This window comes from Macaca nemestrina, chromosome 15, assembly GCF_043159975.1.
Source record: "Macaca nemestrina isolate mMacNem1 chromosome 15, mMacNem.hap1, whole genome shotgun sequence".
NCBI lineage: Eukaryota > Metazoa > Chordata > Mammalia > Primates > Cercopithecidae > Macaca > Macaca nemestrina.
In genome coordinates, this window is record NC_092139.1 from 68,523,825 (window position 1) to 68,551,818 (window position 27,994).

Sequence of the window (27,994 nt, forward strand, 5' to 3'; positions counted from 1 at the left end):
ATCAGAAAAATGCAAATCAAAACCACAATGAGATACCATCTCACACCAGTTAGAACGGCAATCATTAAGTCAGGAAACAACAGGTGCTGGAGACAATGTGGAAAAATAGGAACACTTTTACACTGTTGATGGGATTGTAAACTAGTTCAACCATTGTGGAAAACAGTATGGCGATTTCTCAAGGATCTAGAACTAGAAATACCACATGACACAGCCATTCCATTACTGGGTATATACCCAAAGGATTATAAATCATGCTGCTATAAAGACACATGCACACGTATGTTTATTGCGGCACGATTCACAATAGCAAAGACTTGGAATCAACCGAAATGTCCATCAGTGACAGACTGGATTAAGAAAATGTGGCACATATACAACATGGAATACTATGCAACCATAAAAAAGGATGAGTTTGTGTCCTCTGTAGGGACATGGATGCAGCTGGAAACCATCATTCTCAGCAAACTATCGCAAGAACAGAAAACCAAACACCGCATGTTCTTACTCATAGGTGGGAATTGAACAATGAGAACACTTGGACACAGGAAGGGGAACATCACACACCGGGGCCTATTATGGGGAGGGGGGATAGGGGAGGGATGGCATTGGGCGTTATACCTGATGTAAATGACGAATTGATGGGTGTTAACAAGTTGACGGGTGCAGCACATCAACATGGTACATGTATACATATGTAACAAACCTGCATATTGTGCACATATACCCTAAAACTTAAAGTATAATAAAAACAAAACAGAAAAGAAGAACATGAAAATAAATAAATTATTATATAACCCACTTAAACAAGAAAAGCGAATTATGTTTATACCACTTATGTAGTTTTTTTAATGATGTAAATATCATTTTGTTTTATTATGACAAATTTTAGACTTAGTACTTTCAGTTATACGAAGTGTTAAATGACATTTGTTAGCCTATTTTAGTGCAGGTGCTTTAAAATGTCAGCCAAACAGATGTTCCACTATAAACATGAATAAAAATGAGGGATAGTAAGACTAAATATAGAATATTTTATTATGTTAATATTAATATTACTTAAAATTCAGTAGTGATAACATTGTATATAATTAATGAAGATGACAAGAAAGACTCCCAAGTTTATAATTTACAAAAAAGTTGTAATTGGTTTAGTTATTTTTAAGTTAAAAAGTAATTTATTAATTTTGAATGGCAAGAAAATACGAACAAAGTTAAGCAGACATGACTCACAGTGCTATCCTGATCATTTCTGATTCTGCTTCTAATGTTATTCCGACCCTGCTAAATCTCAGTACCATCTCATATTCAATACTCAAATAGATACTATAAATTGATATTATATATATGTATTTACATATGTGTGTATATGTGATGTATAATAAAAAGTGGGAGGAAGGAAGACCTATGCTCTCTAGGAAAGAAAAACATAAATGTCATTTTCCCACAGTTTTTGCTTCATAAGTGAAGGAGAAATAAAACCCTTTACAGACAAGCAAATGCTGAGAGATATTGTCACCACCAGGTATGACTTACAAGAGCTCCTGAAGGAAGCACTAAATATGGGAAGGCAAAACCAGTACCAACCCCTGCCAAAATAAATCAAATTGTAAAGACCATCAACACTATGAAGAAACTGAATCATCAAATGGGCCAAATTAGGAGCTAGCATCATAATGACAGGATCGAATTCACACATACCAATATTAATCTTAAATGAAAATGGGCCAAATGCCCCAATTAAAAGACACAGATTGGCAAATTGGATAGAGTCAAGATCATTTGGTGTGCTGTATGCAGGAGACCCGTCTCATGTGGAAAGACACAAGTAGCCTCAAAATAAAGGGATGGAGGAAAATTTTCCAAGCAAAAGGACAGCAAAACATTCAGGGTTGCATTCCTAGTCTCTGATAAAACAGCCTTTAAACCAACAGAGATAAAAAAAAAAAAAAAAAAGACAAGGGAATTACATAATGGTAAAGGGATCAATGCAACAAGAGCTAACTATCATAAAGATATATGCACCCAATACAGGAGCACCCAGATTCATGAAGCAAGTTCATAGAGACCTACAAAGACACTCAGACTCCCACACAATAAGAGTGGGAGAATTTAACACCCCACTGTCAATATTAGACAGATCAATGACAGAAAATCAGCAAGGATATTCAGGACTTGAACTCAGCTCTGCACCAAGGGGATCTAGTAGACATCTACATAATTATCCATGCCAAATCAACAGAATATACATTCTTCTTAGCACCACATCACATTTATTCTAAAATTGAGTACATAATTGGAAGTAAAACACTCCTCAGCAAATGCAAAAGAATGGAAATCATAACAAACAGTCTCTCAGACCACAGTGCAATCAAATAAGAACTCAGGATTAAGAAATTCACTCAGTAATACACAACCACACGGAAACTGAACAACCTGCTCCTGAATGACTACTGGGTAAATAACAAAATCAGGCAGAAATAAGTAAGTTTTTTGAAACCAGTGAGAAGAAAGACACAACTTACCACAATTTCTGGGACACAGCTAAAGCAGTGTTTAGAGGGAAATTTACAGCACTGAATGCCCACAGGAGAAAGCAGTAAAGATCTAAAATTGACATCGCAATTAAAAGAAGTAGAGAAGCAAGAGCAAATAAATTCAAAACCTAACAGAAGACAAGGAATAGCTAAGATCAGAGCAGAACTGAAGGAGAGAGAAACACGAAAAACCTTTCAAAAAATCAATGAATCCAGGGGCTGATTTTTTGATAAGATTAACAAAACAGATCATTAGCCAGACTAATAAAGAAGAAAGAGAAAATAATCAAATAGACACAATAAAAAAATGATAAAGGGGATAAAACCACTGATTCCACAGAAATACAAACTATCATCAGAGAACACTATAAACATCTCTACACAAATAAATTAGAAAACCTACAAGAAATGGATAAATTCCTGGACACATACACCCTCCCAAGACTAAACCAGGAAGAAGTAGAATCCCTGAATAGAACAATAACAAGTTCTGAAATTGAGGCAGTAATTTATAGCCTACCAACCAAAAAAAAACCAGCACCAGCTGGATTCACAGTCGATTTCTACCAGAGGTACAAATGGGAACTGATACCATCCCTTCCAAAACATTTCCAAACAATGGAAAAACAGGGACTCCTCACTAACTCATTTTATGAGGCCAGCATGATCCTGATATGAAAACCTGGCAGAGATACAACAAAAAAAGAAAAATTCAGGCCAACATTCCTGATGAACACTGATGAAAAAATCCTCAATAAAATACTGCAAACCAAATCCAGCAGCACATCAAAAACCTTATCCACCACAATCAAGTCAGTTTTATCCCTGGGATGCAAGGCTGCTTCAACATACACAAATCAATAAATGTAATCTATCACATAAACAGAAACAATCACAAAAACCACATGATTATCACTATAGATGCAGAAAAGACCTCTGATAAAATCTGACACCTCTTCACGCTAAAAACTCTCAGCAAATTCGGTATTGCTGGAACATATCTCAAAATAATAAGAGCTATTTATGACAAACCCACAGCCAATATCATACTGAATGGGCGAAAACTGGAAGCATTCCCTTTGAAAACTGATACAAGACAAGGATGACCTCTCTCACTATTTCTATTTAACATAGTATTGGAAGTTCTGGCTAGGGCAATCAGGCAAGAGAAAGAAATAAAGCATATTCGAATAGGAAGAGAGGAAGTCAAATTGTCTCTCTTTGGAGATGACATGATTGTATATTTAGAAAATCCCATCATCTCAGCCCAAAATCTCCTTAAGCTGATAAGCAACTTCAGCAAAGTCTCAGGATACAGAATCAATATACAAAAATCACAAGCATTCTTATACACCAATAACAGACAAACAGAGAGCCAAATCATGAATGAACTCCCATTCACAATTGCTTCCAAGAGAATAAAATACCTAGGAATCCAACGTACAAGGGATGTGAAGGACCTCTTCAAGGAGAACTATAAACCATGCTCAATGAAATAAAAGAGGACACAAGCAAATTGAAGAACATTCCATGCTCATGGATAGGAAGAATCAATATCGTGAAAATGGCCATACTGCCAAAGGTAATTTATAGATTCAATGCCATCCCCATCAAGCTACCAATGACTTTCTTCACAGAATTGGAAAAAACTAAAGTTCATATGGCACCAAAAAAGAGCCCACATCACCAACACAATCCTAAGTCAAAAGAACAAAGCTGGAGGCATCATGCTACCTGACTTCAAACTATACTACAAGGCTACAGTAACCAAAACAGCATAGTACTGCTACCAAAACAAAGATACAGACCAACGGAACAGAACAGAGCCCTCAGAAATCATATCACTCATCCACCACCATCTGAACTTTGAAAAACCTGACAAAAACAAGAAATGGGGAAAGGATTCCCAATTAAATAAATGGTGCTGGGAAAAGTGGCTAGCTATAAGTAGAAAGCTGAAACTGGATCCCTTCCTTACACCTTGTACAAAAATTAATTCAAGATGGATTAGAGACTAAAATGTTAGACCGAAAACCATATAAATCCTAGGAGAAAACCTAGGGAATACCATTCGGGACATAGGCATGGGCAAGGACCTCACGTCTAAAACACCAAAAGCAATGGCAACAAAAGCCAACATTGACAAATGGGATCTAATTAAACTAAAGAGCTTCTGCACAGCAAAAGAAACTACCATCAGAGTGAACAGGCAACCTACAGAATGGGAGACATTTTCTGCAATCTACTCATCTGACGAAGGGCTACTACCCAGAACCTACAAAGAACTTAAACAAATTTACAAGAAAAAAACAAACAATCCCATCAAAAAGTAGGCAAAGGATATGAACAGACGTTTCTCAAAAGAAGACATTTATACACCCAACAGACACATGAAAAAATGCTCATCATCACTATCCATCAGATAAATGCAAATCAAAACCACAATGAGGTACCATCTCACACCAGGTAGAATGGCGGTCGTTAAAAAGTCAGGAAACGACAGGTGCTGGAGAGGATGTGGAGAAATAGGAACACTTTTACACTGTTAGTGGGACTGTAAACAAGTTCAACCATTGTGGAAGACAGTGTGGCAATTCCTCAAGGATGAAGAAGTAGAAATACCATTTGACCCAGCAATTCCATTACTGTGTACATACTCAAAGGATTATAAATCATGCTGCTATAAAGACACATGCACACGTATGTTTATTGCGGCATGATTCACAATAGCAAAGACTTGGAACCAACCCAAATATCCATCAATGACAGACTGGATTAAGAAAATGTGGCCCATATACACCATGGAATACTATGCAACCATAAAAAGGATGAGCTCATGTCCTTTGTAGGGACATGGATGCAGCTGGAAACCATCATTCTCAGCAAAATATCACAAGAACAGAAAACCAAACACCACATGTTCTCACTCATAGGTGGGAATTGAACAATGAGAACACTTGGACACAGGAAGGGGAACATCACACACCGGGGCCTTTTGTGGGGAGGGGGAAGAGGGGAGGGATAGCATTAGGAGATATACCTAATGTAAATGACGAGTTAATGGGTGCAGCACACCAACATGGCACATGTATACATATGTAACAAACCTGTATGTTGTGCACACGTACCCTAGAACATAAAGTATAATAATAATAATAATAAAAGACCAAGATCATTTACATGACCTATAAAACTTTGATCATGCTGATTGTTTCCTGCAACCTCTCTAAGCTCATTGCCATTTTTCTCTTTTCTTTCCTTAGCCATGCTGGTCTTCAGTTTATCCTAATGGCCAATATTCCTCCAGCTCAGGCCTTTGTTCATGCTGTTCCCTCTTTCTGGCAGGCCTCCCTCACTCCGATTCCTACCCTCTCTTCCTCATCTGGCTAACTCAAATGCATCCTTCAGAATGACCCAAGGAAGGACTTCCTTGACTCTTCACCAGGCTAGATGAGGACTCGCTGTCAAAAATTCTCATAACACTTAGCATTTTTCCTTGTAACTTATTCAGATTTTCCATTTATATTTATTTTTCTGGTTGTTTCATTAATGTGTCTCTACTACACTAGATAGAATGTCCTAAGAGACTTTTCTTTCCTCACCATTGATAATCCACTGCCTGGTGCATAGTCGATCCTCAATAAATATTTTGCAAATGAAAAATAAGAGTGAACTCAGCTCATCCGGCCACTGCACTCCAGCCTGGGTGACAGAGCAAGACTGTCTCAAAAACAAAACAAAACAAAACAAAACAAAACAAAACAAAACAAAAAGAGTGAAATCAGTTCTTGCTTCTCTTTGAAGGAACTGTTGGAGATATCAAAATATCAAAAAATATTTTTCTTGTCCAGGTATAGTGGCTCATGCCTGTAATCCTAGCACTTTGGAAAGCTGAGTTGGGTGGGCTAGCTGAGCTCGAGTTCAAGACAACCCGGAGAAACATGGTGAAACCTTGTCTCCACTAAAATACAAAAAATTAGCCCGGTGTGGTGGCAGATGCTTATAGTCCCAATTACTCCAAAGGCTGAGGTATGAGAATCGCTTGAACCCAAGAGACAGAGGTTGTAGTGAGTCAAGATCGCACCACTGCACCCCAGCCTGGGCAACAGAGTGAGAGACTGTCTCAAAAACAAACAAACATTTTTCTCTACAACTGTTGCCTTCTGAATGTCTCTTGAATCCACATACTTTCCTCCATCTGCACTGTTACTGACCAAGTCCAGGTATCCTGCATCTCTCATCTCCATTTCCAGAAGAGCCTCCAGATTTTCTCCCTGTGTCTCCTCCCAATCTTCCCACACCTTTATTCTCTACAAGCAGGACTCTATTTTCACCATGCAAATCTGTCTTCTCATTGCTCTTGAAACCAAATTCTTAATATGCATATGAGGCCCTTGCTATGTGGCCTTGGTCTGGTTCACAGTGTCTTCTCCCACAGCATCCTCCCTCACCCCACCCCCTCCAGCTTCTGGAAAGCACTTAAATATTCTTTCAGTGGGAGCACAAATGGGGAGAGTATGGGGCATAGGAGATAAAAATGGATACAATTATGGGGAATTGGGACTGAGTCAGATCAGGTGGATCTCATAGATCTTGTAAAGGCTGCCCATCTCTGCTCTAACAGCACAAGAAGATGTGTTGGCCTTCGAGAGGGAGACAGACATCATCCAGAGCAGACAAAATCCCTGCCCTCAGGGAGCTTATGTTCTAGTGGAGAAGACAGACAACAAATGAGTAAATGGACTTATAAAGTCAAATATCAATGAGTGCCGATTAGACAATAAAACAGGGAAATGTGACAGAGAGTAACCAGCCAGATGGGGTAAGATAGGGGTCAGGGTTAGACAGGGTGGTCAGGAAGAGAATTCAAGGAGGTCATGTTTCAGCTTGGACACAGGTGATAGTAACAAGTCACAGGACAGTATTCCTGGCAGTGGAAACTGCCAGTGCAAAGGCCTGGGCCAAAACAAGCAAAGAGCTTAGAATGTTCTGGGAACAGGAAAAAAAAAAAAAAGGTCCATGTGGCATTGTCAGTCATTTGAACCAGAGCAACTCCATCTTGAATGGGCGCTGGGTAAAATGAGGCTGAGACCTCCTGGGCTGCATTCCCAGATGGTTTAGGTATTCTTAGTCACAGGATGAAACAGGAGGTCGGTACACGATACAGGTTATAAAGACCTTACTAATAAAATAGGTTGAAGTAAAGAAGCTGCCCAAAACCCACTGAAACCAAGACGGCGATGAGAGTGACCTCTGGTTGTCCTCACTACTACACTCCCACCAGTGCCATGGCAGTTTACAAATGTCAACCCTAGTGTAACATATAATCAAGAAATAACCATAAAATTGGGCAACCAGCACCCATCGGGGCTGCTCTATGGAGTACCCATTCTTCATTCCTTTACTTTCCTAATAAACTTGCTTTCACTTTAGTCTATGGACTTGCCCTGAATTCTTTCCTGTGTGAGATCCGAGAACCCTCTCTTGGGATCTGGATCAGGATCCCTTTCCAAAAACAGCTTCAGCACCATGAGGGAGAGGGACCAGGGTGATGAGATCAGAGACTGTCAAAGACGAGGTCAGAGGTCTAGTAAGGAACTTGGGTTCAGTCTCAACAAAATGGGAGGCCATTAAAGGATGGTAAGCTAGAAAGTGACATGATAATAATTTTTAAAAGGTCATTCTGGTTGCCGAGAAAAAGCAAAACTGCAGTCCCCTAGTGTCAGATCTTTCAGCTCATTAATTCATCAGAAGATTAAAGACCCCACTGTGTGCTACACTTCTAGGTGCTGGGGAGATTCAAAAACAAAGCAAACATATTAAAACCATCCTCATGTACTTTCAGTAAATATTGGCTACCTTCTATTGGTTGGGCACTAGAACAGAGGTAAAAAAGATAAGAGGTACACTCTGTTGGAACAGTATTAATTCAACTGTTAATCACTGGCTATAAAATGAATTGCAAGCAACAAATGGCATTTGGGAAACTCACTAGGGTGGACTGCAATTTACAACCTCATCTTCTGATACAAGCCAAAGTAAATTACAGGAAGATTAAAGAGTTTTTTTTTTTTTTTAAAGAAGAAGATAAAATGGCTAAGCATTGACTAACTATAAAATAGGAGAAATAGAAAGCAATCAGGTTGCAATCGATTTCATTACATCAAAAATCTTAAAGTGTAAAATTGGAAAAGATCCTAGGAAATACACTTAACAAGAGGAATTATTCCTGTGATTGGAATCATCTTCCTTGAACATAATGTGGTGAGAGGCAGCAGGAACATTATATATGTTACACTCTAGTGGTTTTCTTTAAGTTTCAAAGTTGTCAACTGTATTATTTGATTTCAGAATTGTGTTTTCAAAAGAAAACAAAAAGCTTTGCCATTATCACACTTCTTAGAAAGATGAAGAGAAAAATGAATCAAAAACTTCCATAGTTCAGGTACTGGTAACTACATTAAATATAGGAATAGCACTTAGGGGAAACTTACTTGTTTCTAATGATGATAAAGATAATAAAAAGCACACTGACTGTAAAGCTCATTGCTTTACATATACACTTCCTAATTCTTACTACACTAACTCAGCACTATCACTCTGAGTTCCATTTTGCTCTGAGCACCAACTGCTCAGAGCTCCATCTTTCTCAGAGCTCCAATCACTCCAAACTCCTTCTTGCTCTGAGCATCCTCTGCGCAGAGCTCCATTTGCTCGGAGCTCCATCTTCTAGCTCCATCTTGCTGAGATCTCCAGTCACTTCCAGCTCCATTGTGCTCTGAGCCCCATCTGCTCGAAGCTACATCATACTGTGAGCAGCTTGTTCTCTCAGCTCCATCTGGCCCTGAGCACTATCTGCTCTGAGTCCATCTGAAACGAAGCAACATTTGCTCCAAGTTCCATCTCGCCTAGAGCTCCTTCTTGCTCAGAACTTCATCTGCTCCAAGCTCCATCTTGCTCAGAGAACCATCTGCTCTGAGCTCCATCTTGCTGAGTACTCCAATTGCTTTCAACTTCGTTCTGCTCTAAGCACCATCTGCTCAAGCTCCATCTTACTGTGAGGAACATGTCTTCTGAGCTACATCTCGCTCAGAGCTGCATCTGCTCCAAGCCCCATTGTGCTCAAAGCTCCATTTATTCCGAGGTCGATCTTGCTTCTGAGCATCATCTGCTCAGAGCTCCAATCCTACAGAGCAATGTTTTTAACTTCCAATCACTCTGAGCTCCATGTTGCTCTGAGCACCGAGCACCGTCTGCTCTGAGCTCCACCTTCCACCAAGCAACATCTGCTCCAAGTTACATCTTGCTTGGAATTCCTTTTTATTCAGAGCTCTATCCGGTCCAAGCTCAATGTTCTCTGAGTTCCATCTTGCTTGGAGCTCTAATCACTCTGAAATCCATCTTGCTCTGAGCACCAAATGCTCGGAGCTCCATTTTACTCTGAGCACCATCTACTCTGAGCTCCAGTTTGCTCAGAGCTCCATCTACTCTGAGCTCCAGCTTGCTCAGAGCTCCATCTTCTCTGAGCTCCAGCTTGCTCAGAGCTCCATCTACTCTGAGCTCCATCTTGCTATGGCACAATCTGCTCAGAGCTCCATCTGCTCTGAGCTTCATCTTGCTCAAAGTTCTAATCACTCTGAACTCCATCTTGCTCTGAGCACCATCTGCTCTAAGCCCAATGTGCTCGGAGTTCCATTAGCTCTAAGATCCTTCTTGCTCAGAGCTCCAATTACCCCAAGCTCCATCTTGCTCTGAGCACCATCTGCTCAAACCTTCTTCTTGCCTGGAGCTCCAGTCACTCTGAGCTCCATCTTGCTCTGAGCACCATCTGCTCGGAGCTCCATTTTGATTTGAGCTCCATCTTGCTCTGAGACCATACGCTTGGAGCTCCATCTTACTCTGAGCAACATCTGCTCTGAGCTTCATAGTGCTCAGAGCTCCATCTTGCCTGAACCCCATCATGTTTTGAGGCTCATCATGCTCAGAGGTTCCTCTTGCTTGCAGCACTATCTGCTCCACAGATGTTTACTGCAGCACTATTCACAATAGAAAAGACATGAAACCAACCCATATACGCATCAATGATAGAGTAGAAAAATAAAATGTGCTAGATATCCTACTATGGAATACTATGCAGCCATAAAATGTATAAGATCAAGTCCTCTGCAGGGACATGGATGAAGCTGGAAGCCATCATTCTCAGCAAACTAACACAGAAACAGAAAACCGAACACTGCATGTTCTCACTCATAAGTGGGAGGTGAACAATGAGAACACATTTTAATACTATTACAACCTCTGAAGATGGTCTCTATTTCTCTTAACAAAGGATATTTATACTTTGCAATTTTTCTCTCTAAAGGATTGTGGCTTCTCTGGCCTGTGCCAGTTTAGGGTACAGGTTGACCACCTCACCTTGAAATGACCCACTCCATGTCTGCACGTGGTTGGTCCCTCCTGTGAACTGTTTGTTCACAGCCTCTTATCACTTGTGGATCATTTGAGAGGAGGTATCTCACATAGTGCTGCACCAGGCAAATCACCAACTGAAAGAATTACTGAAACAACGTGTGGGCCTGGTTATTTCAAAGAATAAATAGGAGTCAGTTGAAGGTGATAAAGTCAGTAATATCTTAAGATGATAAGATGTAACATCTTAGATGACCAAGACTAATCCTGTGGGTCCCAAGAACATATAACAATATGGAGTATGCCAGCAAAAGGCTCACCCACCAGACAACAACAAATGACGCCCTGGCTCAAAGGTTAAATGTCCTCTCTCCATGTGTGAAACCACATGACCGGCAGGAGGCAAAAACAACAGGGAGACAAAGGCTTTGCTGCATATCTGTGGGCTTCAGTCTCCAGTGAGACACTCAGAGCCTACATCTCCTCTGTTACCACTGCTGCTTTTATTGTACAGAACATTTCCATATACGTTTCATTCTATTCTCTAAATTCTGTGCTTCATTTTTCTCTCAGTCTAGTAATGAATCAACATCACACTTTTGATTTCCAAGTATTTAAAATACATGAAAAGTTATTTTTGATATTCAGACTTTTATGGATATTTTTATTCTTCTTTGCAATCAATTTTATCTCCATGCACAGATAGTAGCTACATTGAAGTCAACCTCAATTTATCAATTGATTAAAGAATCACTGACCTCTTCATACTATTATACATTTCTAAAATTGTGGTTTCATTATATTTTATCTGTACAAATCCATTTCATATTTTATACATTTTTACAGCAATTCTAATTTTGTGAAATTTTAAAAATATACCATGCTGTAGAATCCTGACAGTGTCTTTTCACATACATGATCATGAACACATGGCATTCTCATTAACTCTGTGAATGTGCTTAATAGTATTACGGGATTTGCAAATGCTGAATCTCACTTGCACTCCTGCCATAAAGGATATCTGGTCATGATATACTAATGTGTTGATACAATGACTCCTAATATTTTATAACTTTTACTTTTATACCCACATGTCCTATTTGTCTGTAGTATTCTGTGGGTCTCAGTCCAGTTAATGATCTTATGTGGCCCTCCAAAATTTTGGGGGGGACATTTAACCGCTTTATAACTCTTACACAGTTTAAGTGACATTTGTTTACTAAGTTTTTTTGTCTTGTTTTGTTTTGTTCTGTTTGTTTTTTCTTTTGTTATGTTTTTTAGATGGAATCTCACTCTGTCCCCCAGGCTAGAGTGCAATGGCGTGATCATGGCTCATTGCAACCTCTGCCTCCCAGGTTGAAGCTATTCTCCTGCCTCAGTCTCCTGAGTAGCTGGCATGACAGCTGTGCACCACCACATCCGGCTAATTTTTGTCTTTTTAGTAGAGAGGGGTTTCACCATGTTGACCAGGCTGGTCTCAAACTCCTGACCTCAGGTGATCTGCCCGCCTTGGCCTCCCAAAGTGCTGGGATTACACATGTGAGCCGCCACGCCTGGCCTACTGAACTTTTTTATACTGGAACTTATTTGTTTATGAGAGTTCTCTTTTGATAAATGTCTTTGTTATCTCTATTATTTCACTAAAATTTACCCCTATTGAGATAGAGATTCTAAACCGATGAACCACCTTACTGGTACTATGTTCATAATACTGTTAATCACAGTAAAAGTAGGTATTCTTTTAGAAAATCAAAGTTGAAAGATCAAAAACAAAAAAAAAAAAAAGAAAAACATACACACAGGAAAACAAAATAAAACTTACATTGTCCCTCTCCATCCATTAGTAGCATAAACACAGAAAGATAACAAAATGGACCAAATGAAGGAGGCAGAAAATCAGACAAAAATTATATAGAGTAAACACATTTTTCAGAAACACACCAAAGGCACCCAGGTTGAGAAACCTGGATATTCACGTGCAAAGGACTGAAGAACCTTATGTTGCACAATACAGAAATATCGACACATAATAAAATGAACACTTAAGTCTAATCTTGAAACTCAAAAAGCTCCCAGGAAAAAAACACAGAGTGAGTGTCTATTTTGGGGAAACTTGAATCTGTGCACACCAGTTGCAAAAAGAAAAAATTAGGGAGAATATACACATAGACAATACAATGGCTTCACCATCTCTTTTTATTTCTCAATGGGACACAGAAATCACTGGCAACAAAAGCAAATATAAGTATGATAGATAAAGGACAACTTTAAAATTTCTAAACAAGAAGAAAACAATGAACCAAAAGGAAAGGCATCCTAAAGATTGGGATAAAATTATAGAAAATTATGTATCTCAAAGGAACCATTATCTAACACACACAAGAAACTAAAGGTACTAAGTGGGCAAAAAGATGAAACAACTAAAACCTATATTGATCCAAACAATCTGCTACTGGCAGAAAAAGAGCCTACCCAATGGACAGAATGACGGAGTCCCATGTGCCACCCAAATGTATATACACAGTGAACACAGTTTTCAAACGAACACAAAATGACACAATGGGAAAAGAAAAGTTGGCTCAATAAATGATTTTCAGGAAACTGGATAACCACATGAAAAACAGTGAAATAGGACAGAATCCATGTAAATTACACTGAAGACTTAAACTCAGTTTTGAAACCACTTACCTCCCTTAGGAAACACAGGGTGAGCATATATTTTAGAAGACTAATCTATGCACACAATTTGCAAAATGTAAAATATAAAAAGAAAAAGAAAAGAAAAATTAGAAGGAAAAAACCCATAGACAATGCCATGGCTTGCAACCTTTTTCACTGTTTTTAATTGTACACAAAAGCCACCACTAATATATAAACATGTGGGACTACGGAAAACATTGGCTCTTATGTAGGGAAAAGAAAACAATGAACCAGAAGAGAAAGCACCTCACACACTGAAAGAAAACGAGGGAAAATCCTGTCTTTGAAAGGGGTTCTTATAAAATATGTGCAAGAAACTAACACTACGATGTGGGAGAAAACAAAAACAGAAACAAAAACAAATACCCAAGCTAAGTCTGGGCCAAGGACCTGAACAAACATGTCTGAAAAGTAGATGAGCAATTCACTCATAGGTAAAAGAAAAAGTTTCCCAAAAGCTCTAATCCTCATGAGAATGTCAAGGAAAACCACAGTGAGATACCACTTCCATACACATAGAATGAATGTTACTGAAAACAAAAATACAAGTTTGAAAAGGAAACAACTGGTATAGACTTGCAGAAGGGGAAATTCTTCTCCTACACCCTTGGTGGGAATATCAATTGGTACACACTCTAGGAAAAATAGCTAGAAGTTCCTCTAGCAAAGCAAAAACTCCATTTCATCTAGCCTTCCCACCACTGGCTGTACATTTACAGTCAATGAAATTCCTATGTGGAAGAGATACCTCCCTTGCCCTGTGTACTGTAGTACTCACAATAGCCAAGATACGAAATATGCCTACCCATTCATTCACTGATGAAGGGATGAGGAAACTGCAACATGCATCCAGAACGGAGTATTCTTCAACCATAGAAATGGGTGACATCTAGTCATTTGCAGCCATGTGGAAAAACCTGAGGGACATTATGTTAAATGAAATGAGCCAGGCAAAGAAAGGCATATACTGCATAATCTCACCTATGTGGAATCTAAAACACTTGATCTCATAGAAGTAGAAAGTTCAACAGTGGTTACCAGAGGCTGGGGAGAAGAGGGGCCTGGGTAGGAATTGGTAATGGTTACCAAGTTACACTTAGAAAACTGAACTCAATCCTACCCTTCTCTTCTATAGGGTTAATATAAAAATAAAAAAATAAAAAGACTAGGGTTAATATTGTAGTGAATTTTCCAAATAGCTGGAAAGGATTCTGAATATCCTCTCCACAGACAAATAATACCCAGAGGACTTCACAGATGCAAAATATTGTGATTTCATCAATATGCTAGGAGTAACTATATCAAAATGGCCCCTGCATCCTCTACTTATGTACATATACTTTAGGGCAATTTCTTTTATTTAAAAAAAAAAAAAGAAAAAAGGATGCCAACGATGCTAAAATTCACATGGAACCATGAAATGCCCTAAACTTCAAAAGCATTTCTGGAAATAGAAAGTATGTGGGATGCATCACTGTCCTCCATTTGAAATTATATTGAAAAGCTAGTTTTCTAAATAACAGATGACTGGCATTAACCAAGACACCCAGGCCAACATACAGAATGAGGGAGCTTAATCACAAACCCAAACTCCTTGGTAGTGTACACATTTTGTAAAAGAACACCAAAAGACACAATGAAGAAGGGGGAATCTGTTTAATAAATTGTTTTAAAAATTGGATGTCCCCATATAAAATAATAAAATAGAACCCCTATTGTGTAAAAGGCACAACAATCAACTCAAAATGAATTAGAGACTAATACACAAAACTTGAAACCATCAAGCTCCCACAAAGAGAAGACATACAGTGTGGGTATATTTAGGTCAATGTGGATCTGTGTTCACAGTGTGCCAAAACCAAACAAACAATACAGGGGGAAAACTCATGGGAGATGGATTAGTTCGGACATGATTTTGTTTTTCTTCATCAGTCACCTACGTCACAGGGAACCAAGAAAACAGACACACGTGGGAATGCATCCCACTCTAGAGTTTGTGCCCAAGCAGATTTAAAAAAAAACCATGAAAAAAATAAAAAAATCATCCTCAAGTTTACGAGAAAGGTTTCGGCAAACATACATCTGATAAAAGGTTGTCTTCAAAATGTCTAAGCCACTAACACTACTTACTAGCAAAAACACAAATGAGAAACTAATAACCAAACAAAATGGGTCAAAAGATCCTGAATAGACATTTCTGCAAAGAAGACATAACATTGAAAACAAGTTTTAAGAACTTGGATAGCATCACAAATCATGAGAAAGATGTAAATCAAAACAACACATACATCATCTTACTGTAATTCAAATGGATGTTATCAAAGTTATAATATACATTAAAACAGACACAAATGTGGGTGTAAATTTCCAGAGAGCAATTCATTTGGTAAGAATGTTAATTAGCATACAAACTACAGAAACCAGTGGGAGGTTCCTCCCAATATTAAACCTACAACTACCACTTCATCTAACAATTCTACCATTAAGTATACTTTCAGGGCAAAGGAAATCAGTCCATGCAAGAGATATTTGCCATCCTATGTGGACTGCAGCACTACTGACAACTGCCAAGATAAAGAATAAACTTACCTGTCCAGCCACAGATGAAGGGATAAAGTAACTGCGATGGATGTACACAAATAGAATAGTCTTCAATCAGAAAAACAGAATGAAATGTCATCATTTGGAGCCATACTGTTGAATCTGGAGGACATTATGGTAAATGACCTAAATCAGGCAGAGAAACAAAAACACTGCCACATCTCACTCATGTAGAATCCAAAATAAAAGGCTTCATTGCATAAATCTAGAGAGCACAATACTGGTTACCAGAGGTTGGAGGGAAGAGGGGGCATGGGCAGGGATCAGAAATACGTACAAAGTTACACTTAGATGAGAGGCATGAATTGTTCCTCTCTGTTCCACAGCACAGTGACTAGAGTAAATTAACACAACATCACACCTTTTTCACAAAATCTGGAAAAGAAGATTTCACATATTTTCACCATAAAGAAATTAACAACTGTTTGTGATAATAGAGACTCTTGTAAATGCAAGATTCCAAATGTTTCCATCACAAAGAAATTAACAACTGTTGGTGATAACAGAGATCCTAAATATCCTGATTTTAACATTTCTCTGTATCTGCATTAACCAAAATGCCCCGCTCTAACTTCCCCCATTGTATGCCATTACTGTATGGACAACCTTTTAAAAAATATGTAAACACACAATGCTAAAGTTCATGTGGACCACAAAACACCCTGAATTTCCAAAGCAACGCTGAGAAATACAAACTACACCGGTTGTGTCACACTTCCTGATTTTACATTCCATTGAAAAGTTAGGGACCCTGTTCCACACAGAGCAGTGGAACAGATTAGAGAACCCAGACGTAAACCCGCACCCCTAACACCATCTGATCTTCAACAAAATCCACAAAAATAAGCTTTGGAGAAAGGATTCCCTCCTCTCAATAGAGGGTGCTGGGATGAATGGCTAGCCAGTTGCAGAAGAAAGGCAATGGGCCCCTGTGTCTCACTGTGTACCGAAACTAACTCAAGATGAATGAAAGATGTAATGCAAGACCGCAAACTATGAAAAGCCTGCAAGAGAACCTAGGAAATACCCTTCTTGACAGAGGATTTGGCACAGCATGGATATGCCTATGTCCCTGCTTTGTGTATTAGTCTCTAATTCATTTTGAGTTGGTTCTTGTGCCTTTTACACAATAGGGGTTCTATTTTATTATTTTATATAGGGATATCCAATTTTTAAAACACTTTATTAAGCAGATTCCCCCTTCTTCGTTGTGTCTTTTGGTGTTCTTCTACAAAATGTGTAAAAAGCAAGTGCAACTAAAACAACTATTGACAAGTGGGGCCTAATGTACAAAACAGCTGCTGCACAGCAGTAGAAATTACCAACAGAGTAAACGGACAGCCTACACAGTGAGAGAAAATGTTTCCACGTATGCATCTGATGAAGTCTAATATCCAGGATCTACCTCAGAGACCTTAAGCAAATCAATCAGCAAAACAAAAACTCAATGAAGAAAGGGCAAGGGGCATGAAAACAAGCATCTCAAAAAAGGTTTACAGCAACCAACAGACAGGACAACATTTCTCTACCTCAGTAATCATCAGAGAAATGTAAAGCAAAAGACGCACGAGATAGTATTTCACACTGGTCTCTATGATGATTGTGACACAGTCCACAAGAATGAATGCCAGTGAGGCACGGGAGGAAAGGGATGCTGGTCAGCTGTTGGTGGAAATGAAAACTAGTTTGGACACCATGGACAGCAATGTGGGGATTTCTCAAAAAACTTTATTGACATCACTAATCCTCACAAAAAAGTCCATGAAAACCACACTATGATTCCATCTCATTCCACTCAGAATGAATACTACCCAAAACAAACAAAACACAGATTTTTTGAAAGTGACATCCAGTATAGACTTACAGAACGGTAACCTCTTAAACACTATTGGTGGGGATGTAAATTAGTATACACACTATGAAAAACAGCTAGAGATTCCTGAACAAATTCACAGTACAACTACCATGTCAGCTAGCAACCCCACCAGTGGTTCCACATTTAAAGCAGTTGAAATCCTAGGTTGAAGAGAGCTATCTGCCTTCCCAGGAGTACTAAAGCACTTGTAACTGTGGCAAGGGTACAGAACCAACCTACCTGTGCATACGCAGCTGCAGGGATGAGGAAACTGCTGTATAGATACACCACAGAATATGTTTCAGCCACAAAGCTTTGGAAAATCCTGCCATCTGCAGCCACATGACGAAACCTGGAGAACATCAAGTCCAATGAATGAGCCTGGTCGAGAAAGACTGATGCCATGTTATCTCAGGGATGTAGACTGAAAAGAACTTTACGTCCTAGAAGTAAAAAGTTCAATAGGGGTCACCAGAGTCTGCAGGGGAGGTAGAGGCGGTCTGGGAAGGAATCAGTGATGGGTACAAAGTCACTCTCAGATGAGAGTGATCAAATCTGGTCTTCTATTCCATAGCAGGGTGATTAGCCTTAACACAAATGTATCATATGTTTCAAAGTAGCTAGAAGGAAAGATTCTGAACGTTGTTACCACTCAGAAAATAAAAACTATATGAGGTGAAGAGATGCTAAATAACCCGATTTTATCATTACTCAACATATACATGTATCAAAATCTTCCTTGTATCCTCTGATCACATACATTTAGTATATGGCAAATAGTGCTTGAAGAAATAGAAAGAAACAATGCCACAATGTATGTGAAAATGTGAAACATGTTGAATTTCCAAAGCTATCCTGAGAAATACAAACCATATGGGATGCATCACATTCTCTGAGTTCTAATTATTAGAAAATCCCTGGTTAACCAACCCATATGTTACTGGCATACACAGAGAAACACAGACCAGTGAGAAAAATGAGGATGCTCAAGAATCAACACAAAATTCTACAGAGTGAACACATTTTTCAAAACACCACCAAAATGACACAATGGGGAAGGTTTCCAAAACTAGATATCCATGTGCAATATAATACAGGACTCTTATGGTACTAGATACACAATAATCAACTCAAAAGGATTAAAGATTATACACAAAACTTGCAACCATAAAGCTCCTATAAAGACAACCTCTGGTGTGTGGTATATGCAGGGTAACTTGAATGTATGCTCATGGTTTGCAAAAAGTAACAAAAATACAAGGAAAAAAATCATTGACAATGGACTGCTTTGGTAGCAATTTTGTTTTTTCCTGATTAGTAACCAACAGCGCAGCTAACCAAGAAATTCTACACGTGTGGGACCATGTCAAACTGAAGAGTTTGTGCCCAACAAAGAAAACAATGAACAAAATGAAAAAGCATACTGAAAATTATAAGAAAAGTTTGGGCAAACATACAGTGGATAAGGGGTTGTTTTTGAAAATGTACAAGCTAGTAACACTGCCAGGTGGCAAAAAAAACCAAAACAACAGAAAAATAACCAGATCAAAATTGGGCAAATAATCTGAGTAGATATTTCTGCAAAGAAGACAGGAAACTGACCCAATGTTTACAAAAATGGGGTTAACATTACTACTCGTGGGAAAAATGTAGATCAAAACCACACTCAGAATTTATCTCACTCCAACTAGAATGAACATTACAAAAAGATTAAAGTATTTAAAAAGACAATTACTACGCTGGGCACAGAGGCTCATGCCTGTAATCCCAGCACTTTGGGAGGCCGAGGCAGGTGGATCACGTGGACAGGAGATCAAGACCATCCTGGCTCACACAGTGAAACCCCATCTTTACTAAAAATACAAAAAATTAGCCGGGCGTGGTAGCGGCTGCCTGTAGTCCCAGCTACTCGGGAGGCTGAGGCAGGAAAATGGCATGAACCCGGGAGGTGGAGCTTGTACTGAGCTAAATCGGCCACTCCACTCCAGTGTGGGTGACAGAGCTAGACTCTGTCTCAGAGAAAAAAAAAAAAAAAAAAAAAAAAAATCCTGGTATGAATTTCCAGAAAGGGGAACTGTTTGTGGAATCGTAAGTTAGTATTAACACTATAATAAACAGTTGAGGGGTCCTGCAAATAGGAAAAAAAAGAAACACCAAACCATCTAGCAGTCCCACTACTGGGTAATATTCAACCCACCTGTTCATCCACAGATACAGAGATCAAGAAACTCTCATATACATACACTAGGGAACATCCTTCAGCCATCAAAACAATGAAACATTGTCATTTAGAGCAACGCAGATGAACCTGGAAAACATTATGCTAAATGTAATGAGCTAGGCCTAGAAAGACAACACTGCATGATACCACTCACGTGAAATCTTAAGATGTTTATCTTAAAGAAATAGAAAGCACAATATTAATTACCACAGTCTGGGAGCTAGAGGGGGAATGGGGAAGGATTGGTTATGGAAACAAAGTTATCTTAACATTAAAGGAATACATCTGAATGTTCTCCTCAGCCCCAGTGACTGGAGTTAACAATATTATATTTTTCTAAAGAGCAAGAAGGGATAATTTTGAATGTTCTCTCCACACAAAAATAATACCTGTGTGAGGCAATAGAGCTCCCAAGTACCCTGATTTGATCATTACCCCATCTATATGTATGAAAATGTACCCCTAACTAAAGACCTTTGTGTTGTGAAATAAAGTTAACAGCAATAAATACATATTGCTAAAAATCACAAAGAGCCACAAAGGCAATGAATATCTAAAGGAACCCTCAGACATACAATCAAAGTGAGAACCACAATCCTCAATATCAAATTATACGGCCCAGTTGTAGTTATGTAGCAGAAATATGGTACTTGCATAAATAAAAATACCTAGAACTGTGGAAAAAAACAGGGAGAGCAAAAACATAATCAACACAAATATGGACATAGTCAACCGACTTTTATAAAGAACACTACAATGCGGAAGGCAGTCTGCTCAATGAATACCTTTGAGAAAAATGATATCCGGACGCAGAAGCGAGAAACAGGATCCTTGTTTTACACGACGTATGAAAAACAAACTCCCTCCTCCAAATTGAAGGCCAAAAGACCATAAACCACAAAAAGGTTTTTAAAACACAGGATGAACATGTATTTTGGGTTACTTGAATCTCTGCACACCTTTGCAAAGAGGAAAACAAACAAATACCTTTGAAGAAAAACCTCACTAACAACTAAATGCTTTGTCATTGATAAATATTTTCTTATAAGGGCGACCAAAATTACATACATGAAACACAAAAATAAACATATGGGACTATATCAACCTCAAAAGTTTCTGCACATCAACGAAAACTACTTTCCAAATAAAAAAGCGTCCTATAGATTAGGAAAAAATTTCAGGCAATCTTGTAATTCACGAGTTTTCATCTGATGTGTACACAAAAAACACTGCAAAGTAGCAAAAGAATCCAATCAAATATTTCGCAAACAAATATTTCGCAAAGAACCTGGACAATTCTGTACACTCATGAAAAAGAACAACGGATACGATATAGGGTCCTCAAAATTAACTATGCATTGGAAAACTGTAATTCAAAACCACACCCAGATAATCTCACACTCACTGAATATTCCTAAAAAAACTTTTAAGAAATGGGGGGGCGGGGGCGGGAGCGGTGGCTCAGGCCTGTAATCCCAGCACTTTGGGAGGCCAAGGTGGGTGGATCACCTGAGGTCAAGAGCTTGAGACCAGACTGACTGATATCGTGAAACCCCGTCTCTACTAAAAACACAAAAATTAGCCGGGTGTGGTGGCTGGTGCCCAAAGTCCCAGCTACTCTGGAGGCTGAGCCAGGAGAATTGCTTGAACCCAAGAGGCGAAGGTTGCAGTGAGCCGAGATCACGCCACTGCACCCCAGCATGGGCAACAGAGCAAGACTGTGTCTCAGAAAACAAAGCAAACGAAAAGAAAAACATAGGAATGCGAGTGTGGTTTTCGAGAAAGGGGAACTCATACACTGTAGGTGGAACTGAAAATCAGGATATACATCATGGAAAACAGCTAAATAGCTGGAGACTCCTCAAAGACTTGAAACTACACGTGTCCCCTGCCCTAGCAAGGTCTCTTGCTAAAGGTCTTGAGGCATCAAAAATAACCCTAGACCCCAGCTCAGAAGCCCATGGGGCTCGGAGGCACCCAGGACCCGCGCTTCACCGCCAGGGCTCTGGGCCAAGGGGCGGCAGGGGGGCGGACGCTGACAAGGCCGGGACCCCACAACTGCCTACTTGCAGACGACTTGGGCCCAGATGCCCAGAATAAGTCAGGGCCCGAAAGCAAGGAGTGACCGGGGAGGAGCAGGGAGGTCCAGAGGGTTTCCGGTGGGGTCCAAGCCCCGGACACTTACCGAGACTCGCCTCCTCCTCCACCGTCACGCCGAACCCACCACGGCTTCTCTGAAGCTCTCTCTGACCACGCCGCTCCGCCGCCACTGCCTAGGCCTCACAGGAAGTGTAGTCTCGGCTTCTGTAGGGGCGGCACATGCACGCGGGCACATGCACGCTGGCAGCGCCCCTCGCTCCAGGTTGAAGCACCACCCCCTCTTAAAGGGCCCGCGGCTCAGACGGGCCAGACGCAGCTTAGGGTTGTGGCACAGGCTGAGCCTCTGCCCAGTCCCAGGGGTCGACGAAAGGCCCCTAGTCTCTCATCCTCCCTGGCTCTAGGGCCCAAGAGGTCGCAGGAGCGCTCCCTGTGACCCCGGCCACGAGATAGGCTCCTTTGTTTGGGGACCCCCCGGGACCTGCCCCTGCCCTCCTCTGAACCTCAGGTTCACCATCCCCAAAGGAAGCGGCCTGGCTGAAACTCGGGGGTCCCTCAAGCTCGGCACCTCAGGATCCAGGGTGGATCCCCTGCCTATCTGCAGAGGGGGCCCAGAGAATCACAGAAAGCTGGGACTGGAGGGACAGTCCCGAGGGTAGCAGGGCCTCCCGGGCCCCACTGTCCGCATCTGTGCTGTGGGAGCCCGGGGGCCTCTCTAGGGCCCAGACACCTGCGGCCTTACCAGGGCTGCCTGGGTCACCCGGGCTCCCCAGGAGGCAGGTAGGGGCCCTGGGGTCCAGGGCTGCCCCCATCTCATGCATGATGATCCATCCTGCATCAGCGCCCGCGAGGGGCCCTGTGGACAGGACCCAGGCCCGCCCATTCCCGGAGAGAGGGACCCGCATAGGTCTTTGTGACACCCAGAGCACAGGCTGTGCTGAACTCTCAGGAATCTGGGGGCGAGGCGGGGGAATACCAGCAACCTCTTGAGGCCCACTGAGTTAAGGAGTTAAAGACACAAGAAAAAAAAAAAAAAAACCTACAGGCCAATATCCCTGATAAATATATACCTAAAATTCTCGACCAAATACTAGCAAACTTAACCTAGCAGCACAACCAAAAGTTCATCGTCACCCTGTAGATTTCCGGAATGAAGGTTGTTTCAACATATGCAAATCAAAACATGTGATTTACCACGTAAACGTAATTAAAAACAAAACTCAATAGATGCAAAAAAGAAAGCTTTTGATAGAATTAAACATCCCTTGGTGTTAAAGAAAAAAAACCCCTCAATAAAGTGCATCAAAGGAACCTACCTCACAATAATAAGAGCTATCTGTGACAGACACACAGTTGACATTATACTGAATGGGCAAAAGCTGGAAGCTGTCCCCTTGAGAACTAGAACAAAACATGATTCCCATTCTCACCACTCCTGTTGGATGTAGTACTGGAAGTTCTAGCCAGGGCAGTCAGGCAAGAGAGTATATGGGTTTACAAGATTCCTGCCTCAGGATCAGTGACATCAGGCCTGTCCCTGCTGCTAACAAGGCCAACTTTATTATGTGCTGTCATGGTGGTGAAACCTCATCCACTTGATGAAGATCTCAAAGACTAGCTCTACTCAAGAGAGATTTAAGTTAAGTCGCCTGGGAGTCTCTGGTGCTTTTTCAGGGTTCTAATGAAGACAATGCCATCATCCAAGTATCTCTGAATGCCTATGTAGCTCTTGCCTCAGGAGCTCTGAGACCTTCTGTTATCTATTTTTGAATTGGCCAAGTCTCCCCCTCCCCCCAGCCAGGAAAGGGAGGCTCTTCCCATCCTTGTGCATTCGTGTCTTGTATTCCACTCCACAGCCTCCTGGCAAGCATCTCAGTGTCTGCAGGTGAGCGTGGCTGGCTGAGTTCAGTCTTGCTTACCGCAACTGTAGACACGAGGTCTGTGGAACTAAGAATCCGTCCATTTGTGAACTGGCAAGATACATGAAGCAAAAGTTATTGAATTAAAAGGATAAATGCATAAATCCACAATATGACAATTCTAATTCTTATATTTCAGAAATTAATAGAAAACAAAATAACTACAACAATAAGACTACAAGATATTAATAGGGGAGATTATAAGCAGAGCGCCGGGAGATAAACAGCAATATTCAATATACTTACAACTATTGGTTGACAACTCTGATCTTGTGAGACACTGCTTGTCCCAAGCCACAGCAGCCGCTGGACATTCCTCAAGGAGTACCTCGAGATTCAGACAGGACCCATTCTCTTGCTTCCCCTTTCAAAGTTGGGGGACAGAATGCAGTGCTGCTGTTTAGTGTGGGAAGTGTGAGGATCAAAATATCAGAAACTTTATGTTTCACAACAACTGAGTTCTCCATCAGAAAAAGTGACAAAGGACACCCTTGCAAGTGTAGCTGTGACAGATTTGAAAATTCCTCCTCTGAGAGGCAGGTGCCTACAGTTGCAGATTCACTGCATGGAAAGCACCATGATCCCTACAGTCTGAAGGGGCCGTGGCATAAGTGTGTCTACAATCAAAGCTCACAGCTGAGGCCCTGGGGGAGGATCAGGTGTGCACCAGGGGGTGCGCCCCAGCCAGCACTGCACTGACAGGGGCCTCATCTTTATTAAATTCTGGGCTTTTTCCTGGGTGCTAGTTACAAAATGTGGGTTCAATGAACCCTCTGTCTTGTGGCTGCCACCCATCTCAAGGTCGCACAGGTAATGATCACCACCCCCTCCACCTTCTGCTGAGGGTCCGGGTGACGCCCTGGTGGTGTAACCCAGGCCCTCATTCCTAAGGGGCCCTGAGATTGCTCACCACAGAGTCCTTGGTCTAGAGCTCCCGCACTTGTCCACATGCCATCAAATGCTGTGTACCGAGAGGCACTTGTGTGGAGCCCCTCCTTCCCCAGGCAGCACAGTCCTGCTCCAGCTGACACCACGGTCCAGGTGGTACTCATTTTTCTGCCCGCAGGTCCCATGGAGGAGCAGCCTGAGGACAAAGCAGCACCCAGAGCTTGTTTTGTCAGAGAACCTGGACCTGCCCTGGCTAGAAGCCCCACAGCTGTGGAAACCAGGACCTCCTGCTTTTCAGAGCCCAGATGTGCAGGATGTAGATTCACCTCAGAGGTCCTGGGTGTGATGTGGAAGGTTGGGGGACACTGGACTTCCTACTGCTGTGCTCCCATTGCCATATCTTCTACCTGGTGAAACAAGGCAGCTAGCAAAGGTGATAGATTCACCCAGACATGGTGTCCTCCCACATCCTGACCTGGCACCTGAGCCACACTGCTGGGTCTGAAGCTCTCAGGAGCGTGTGTGTGCTGTGACCAGCAGACCATGTGCCCTCTTCCTCCCTCTGTGGCATGAAATCAGTTCATCTGATGGTGTCATGTGAAGTCTTGTCCTGATGGGTAGAACTTTCTATAAATCTTCCCATGGCCCCGGGGAAAGGCAAGTTCATCCCTGCAGGTTTAGCTCTTTCTGTTTAACACAACCCTGTCCTTCCCAGGGCATCAGGGCCTGGTGCAGTTGTCCCAGCCTGGCAGGAAGTCCCCTTGAGGGTAGCGTGGAGGGCACAGCCTGGGCCTGACTCGTGACCCTGGCAAAGGGCAGGTGAGCCCTGGGGCTGACCACCTGCACTTTCTGTTTGGTGTTGGGAGATGTGGGGCAATATTTATTGCCTTTCCTGTAGAGAGCATCTCCCAGCCTGCCCAGACCACTAGACCCCTACAAGTGTGACTTGTAGGCAAGTCCTGGCTCTCTGTGGTGCTTTTCTCTCCTGTCCAAGCACCTGTGACTCCCAGGCCTCCAACCCTGCCGGCTTCCCCCATCTAAGCCCCTGATGCAGGGTGAGGACTGTATTGTGGCAGACAGCAGGCCGGTTTACACAGTTCTGGGACAAAATTATAGGTATACATTATTTTATGTCCCAAGTAAACGAATCCCATGTATGGATACATTTTTTGACACAGAGGGAAGAAATGCATTGGTGAGATCCACGGGCCAGAGCTCAGGCCTGTGCTCAGGCTCTGGCAGCAGCTGTGTGGCTCTGGAGCTGTTGTGGGGGTGGGGAGGTGCTGTGTCTTTGCTCACTGAGTTAAAGGCTTCATTTGTTTCTTTGTTCAGTTTGTTTTCTATGACCCCTGTTCAGCAATATTGAAAATCAAGCATTCCTAGGAGGTGGAGACCTTGCTTTGGAGCAGGGGTGGGGCATTGGGTGGAAATGGGGAATACGTAGACAGTGGGAATTTCGTTTTTTGGAGCTCATGTGCAGCCTCTTGATGGCCTCGTCACAAGTTCACCTGATGACCTGAGTGGCCACTGTCCCTCTCCTGAGTGGGTTACGAGCTTGCCAGGGACATGAACAGGGCACGCTCACATTTTTCAAGTGAAGAAACTAAGAAGGGGTTGTCAGCAGATTGTCAGCCTGAAGTATGCCAGTGTTTGGTCCACAGTAAACCACATGTGGAGAGCTTAAAAAATTGCCCTCAAATCTGGCCAAAAAATGACAGTAATAAATTCAATTATTACTGTGATATACATTTCTTTAGTTACAATTATATATGTATATCTATGTATAACTAACAATTTTGCATAAGTTTCTCATCTACCAGTATTTTTTTGTTTTTGCATAAGTTTGCAAGGAACCCTAATGATGGGGACTGTCTCTTTTAAAACTAAATTTTATAAATAACTCCCAGAGCCATACTGGTAAGGAACAAAACAAAACAAAAAGAACTAGAAACTTGAACAAACATTGGATTTCTGCTGGAAAAAGGGTGTAAAGCGGGCCTGCCTGCTGCACTTCCCCAGAGCTAATCCTTGAGCTGAAAGAGCTTCCTGGTGAAGCCTCACACTCTCTGTACCAGGGCGTGGGGGGACCCAGACATGCGGGCTCCAGATCTGACCATCTTTACCTAGTTATGGGGTTTCCATCATGTCTTTTAAATTCTTTGAGCTGCAGTTTTCACATATGTAAAGTGAAAATATTTTTAAATTTTTAATTTGTGTTATAACCTTGTATAAATATAAAATTGTACAATTGAAAGCATTTTAACTGACGTTAAACATTCCTGTGTGTGCATGCAATGGCTTCTTAATTATTTTTAGGGCTTAACCTGGTTTTGCTAGTACTGATACTAGCACTGCTACTTCTCCATGTCTCTGAAGACTATGAAATGCTTAGAACTTAAGCAACAAGAAGCACCTGTCAAAGGGTTCTATGACCGATGACGGATTTGACACAACTGGCTATGATAATGTGTTAGATGGCGCCTAGAGCACTGCTGAGCAGAGACTTCATGCTGTTCAAAGTCGAAAGAGTCCCTAGAATTATGAACCTGCTGAAGCAGCCTTTAGAACTGAAGTTGAGAAAAATGCATTTTCAGTTAAAGAAAGTCTGAGAGACTGTGTTGCCATCACACCCAAACCATAATAAATGCAAAAGAAACTTGTTCAGGGTGAAGAAAAATGATAATAATTGGAAATTATAGTTCACAGAAAAGATCAAAGTGTGCCAAAAATAGTAAATATGTGAAGGGGAAATTACTATTTTAATGAC

General features: G+C 41.2%; 1 long non-coding RNA gene across 2 annotated transcripts in view; it reads right to left on the bottom strand.

Moving 5' to 3' along the window:
- Positions 1-22,645, bottom strand: part of LOC139358637 (uncharacterized) — a 42,943-nt gene extending 20,298 nt beyond the window's left edge. The window contains exons 1-4 of one of the 2 annotated variants that reach the window (XR_011613820.1): positions 22,509-22,645; positions 18,343-18,454; positions 16,236-16,349; positions 14,452-14,563 (exon numbers count right to left, since the gene is read on the bottom strand). This is a non-coding gene — a long non-coding RNA (uncharacterized lncRNA). Of the gene's footprint in view, positions 1-14,451; positions 14,564-16,235; positions 16,374-18,342; positions 18,455-22,508 lie in introns of both variants that reach the window. The other variant, XR_011613819.1, reaches the window with a different exon arrangement.
- Between the last annotated feature and the right edge of the window lie 5,349 nt (positions 22,646-27,994).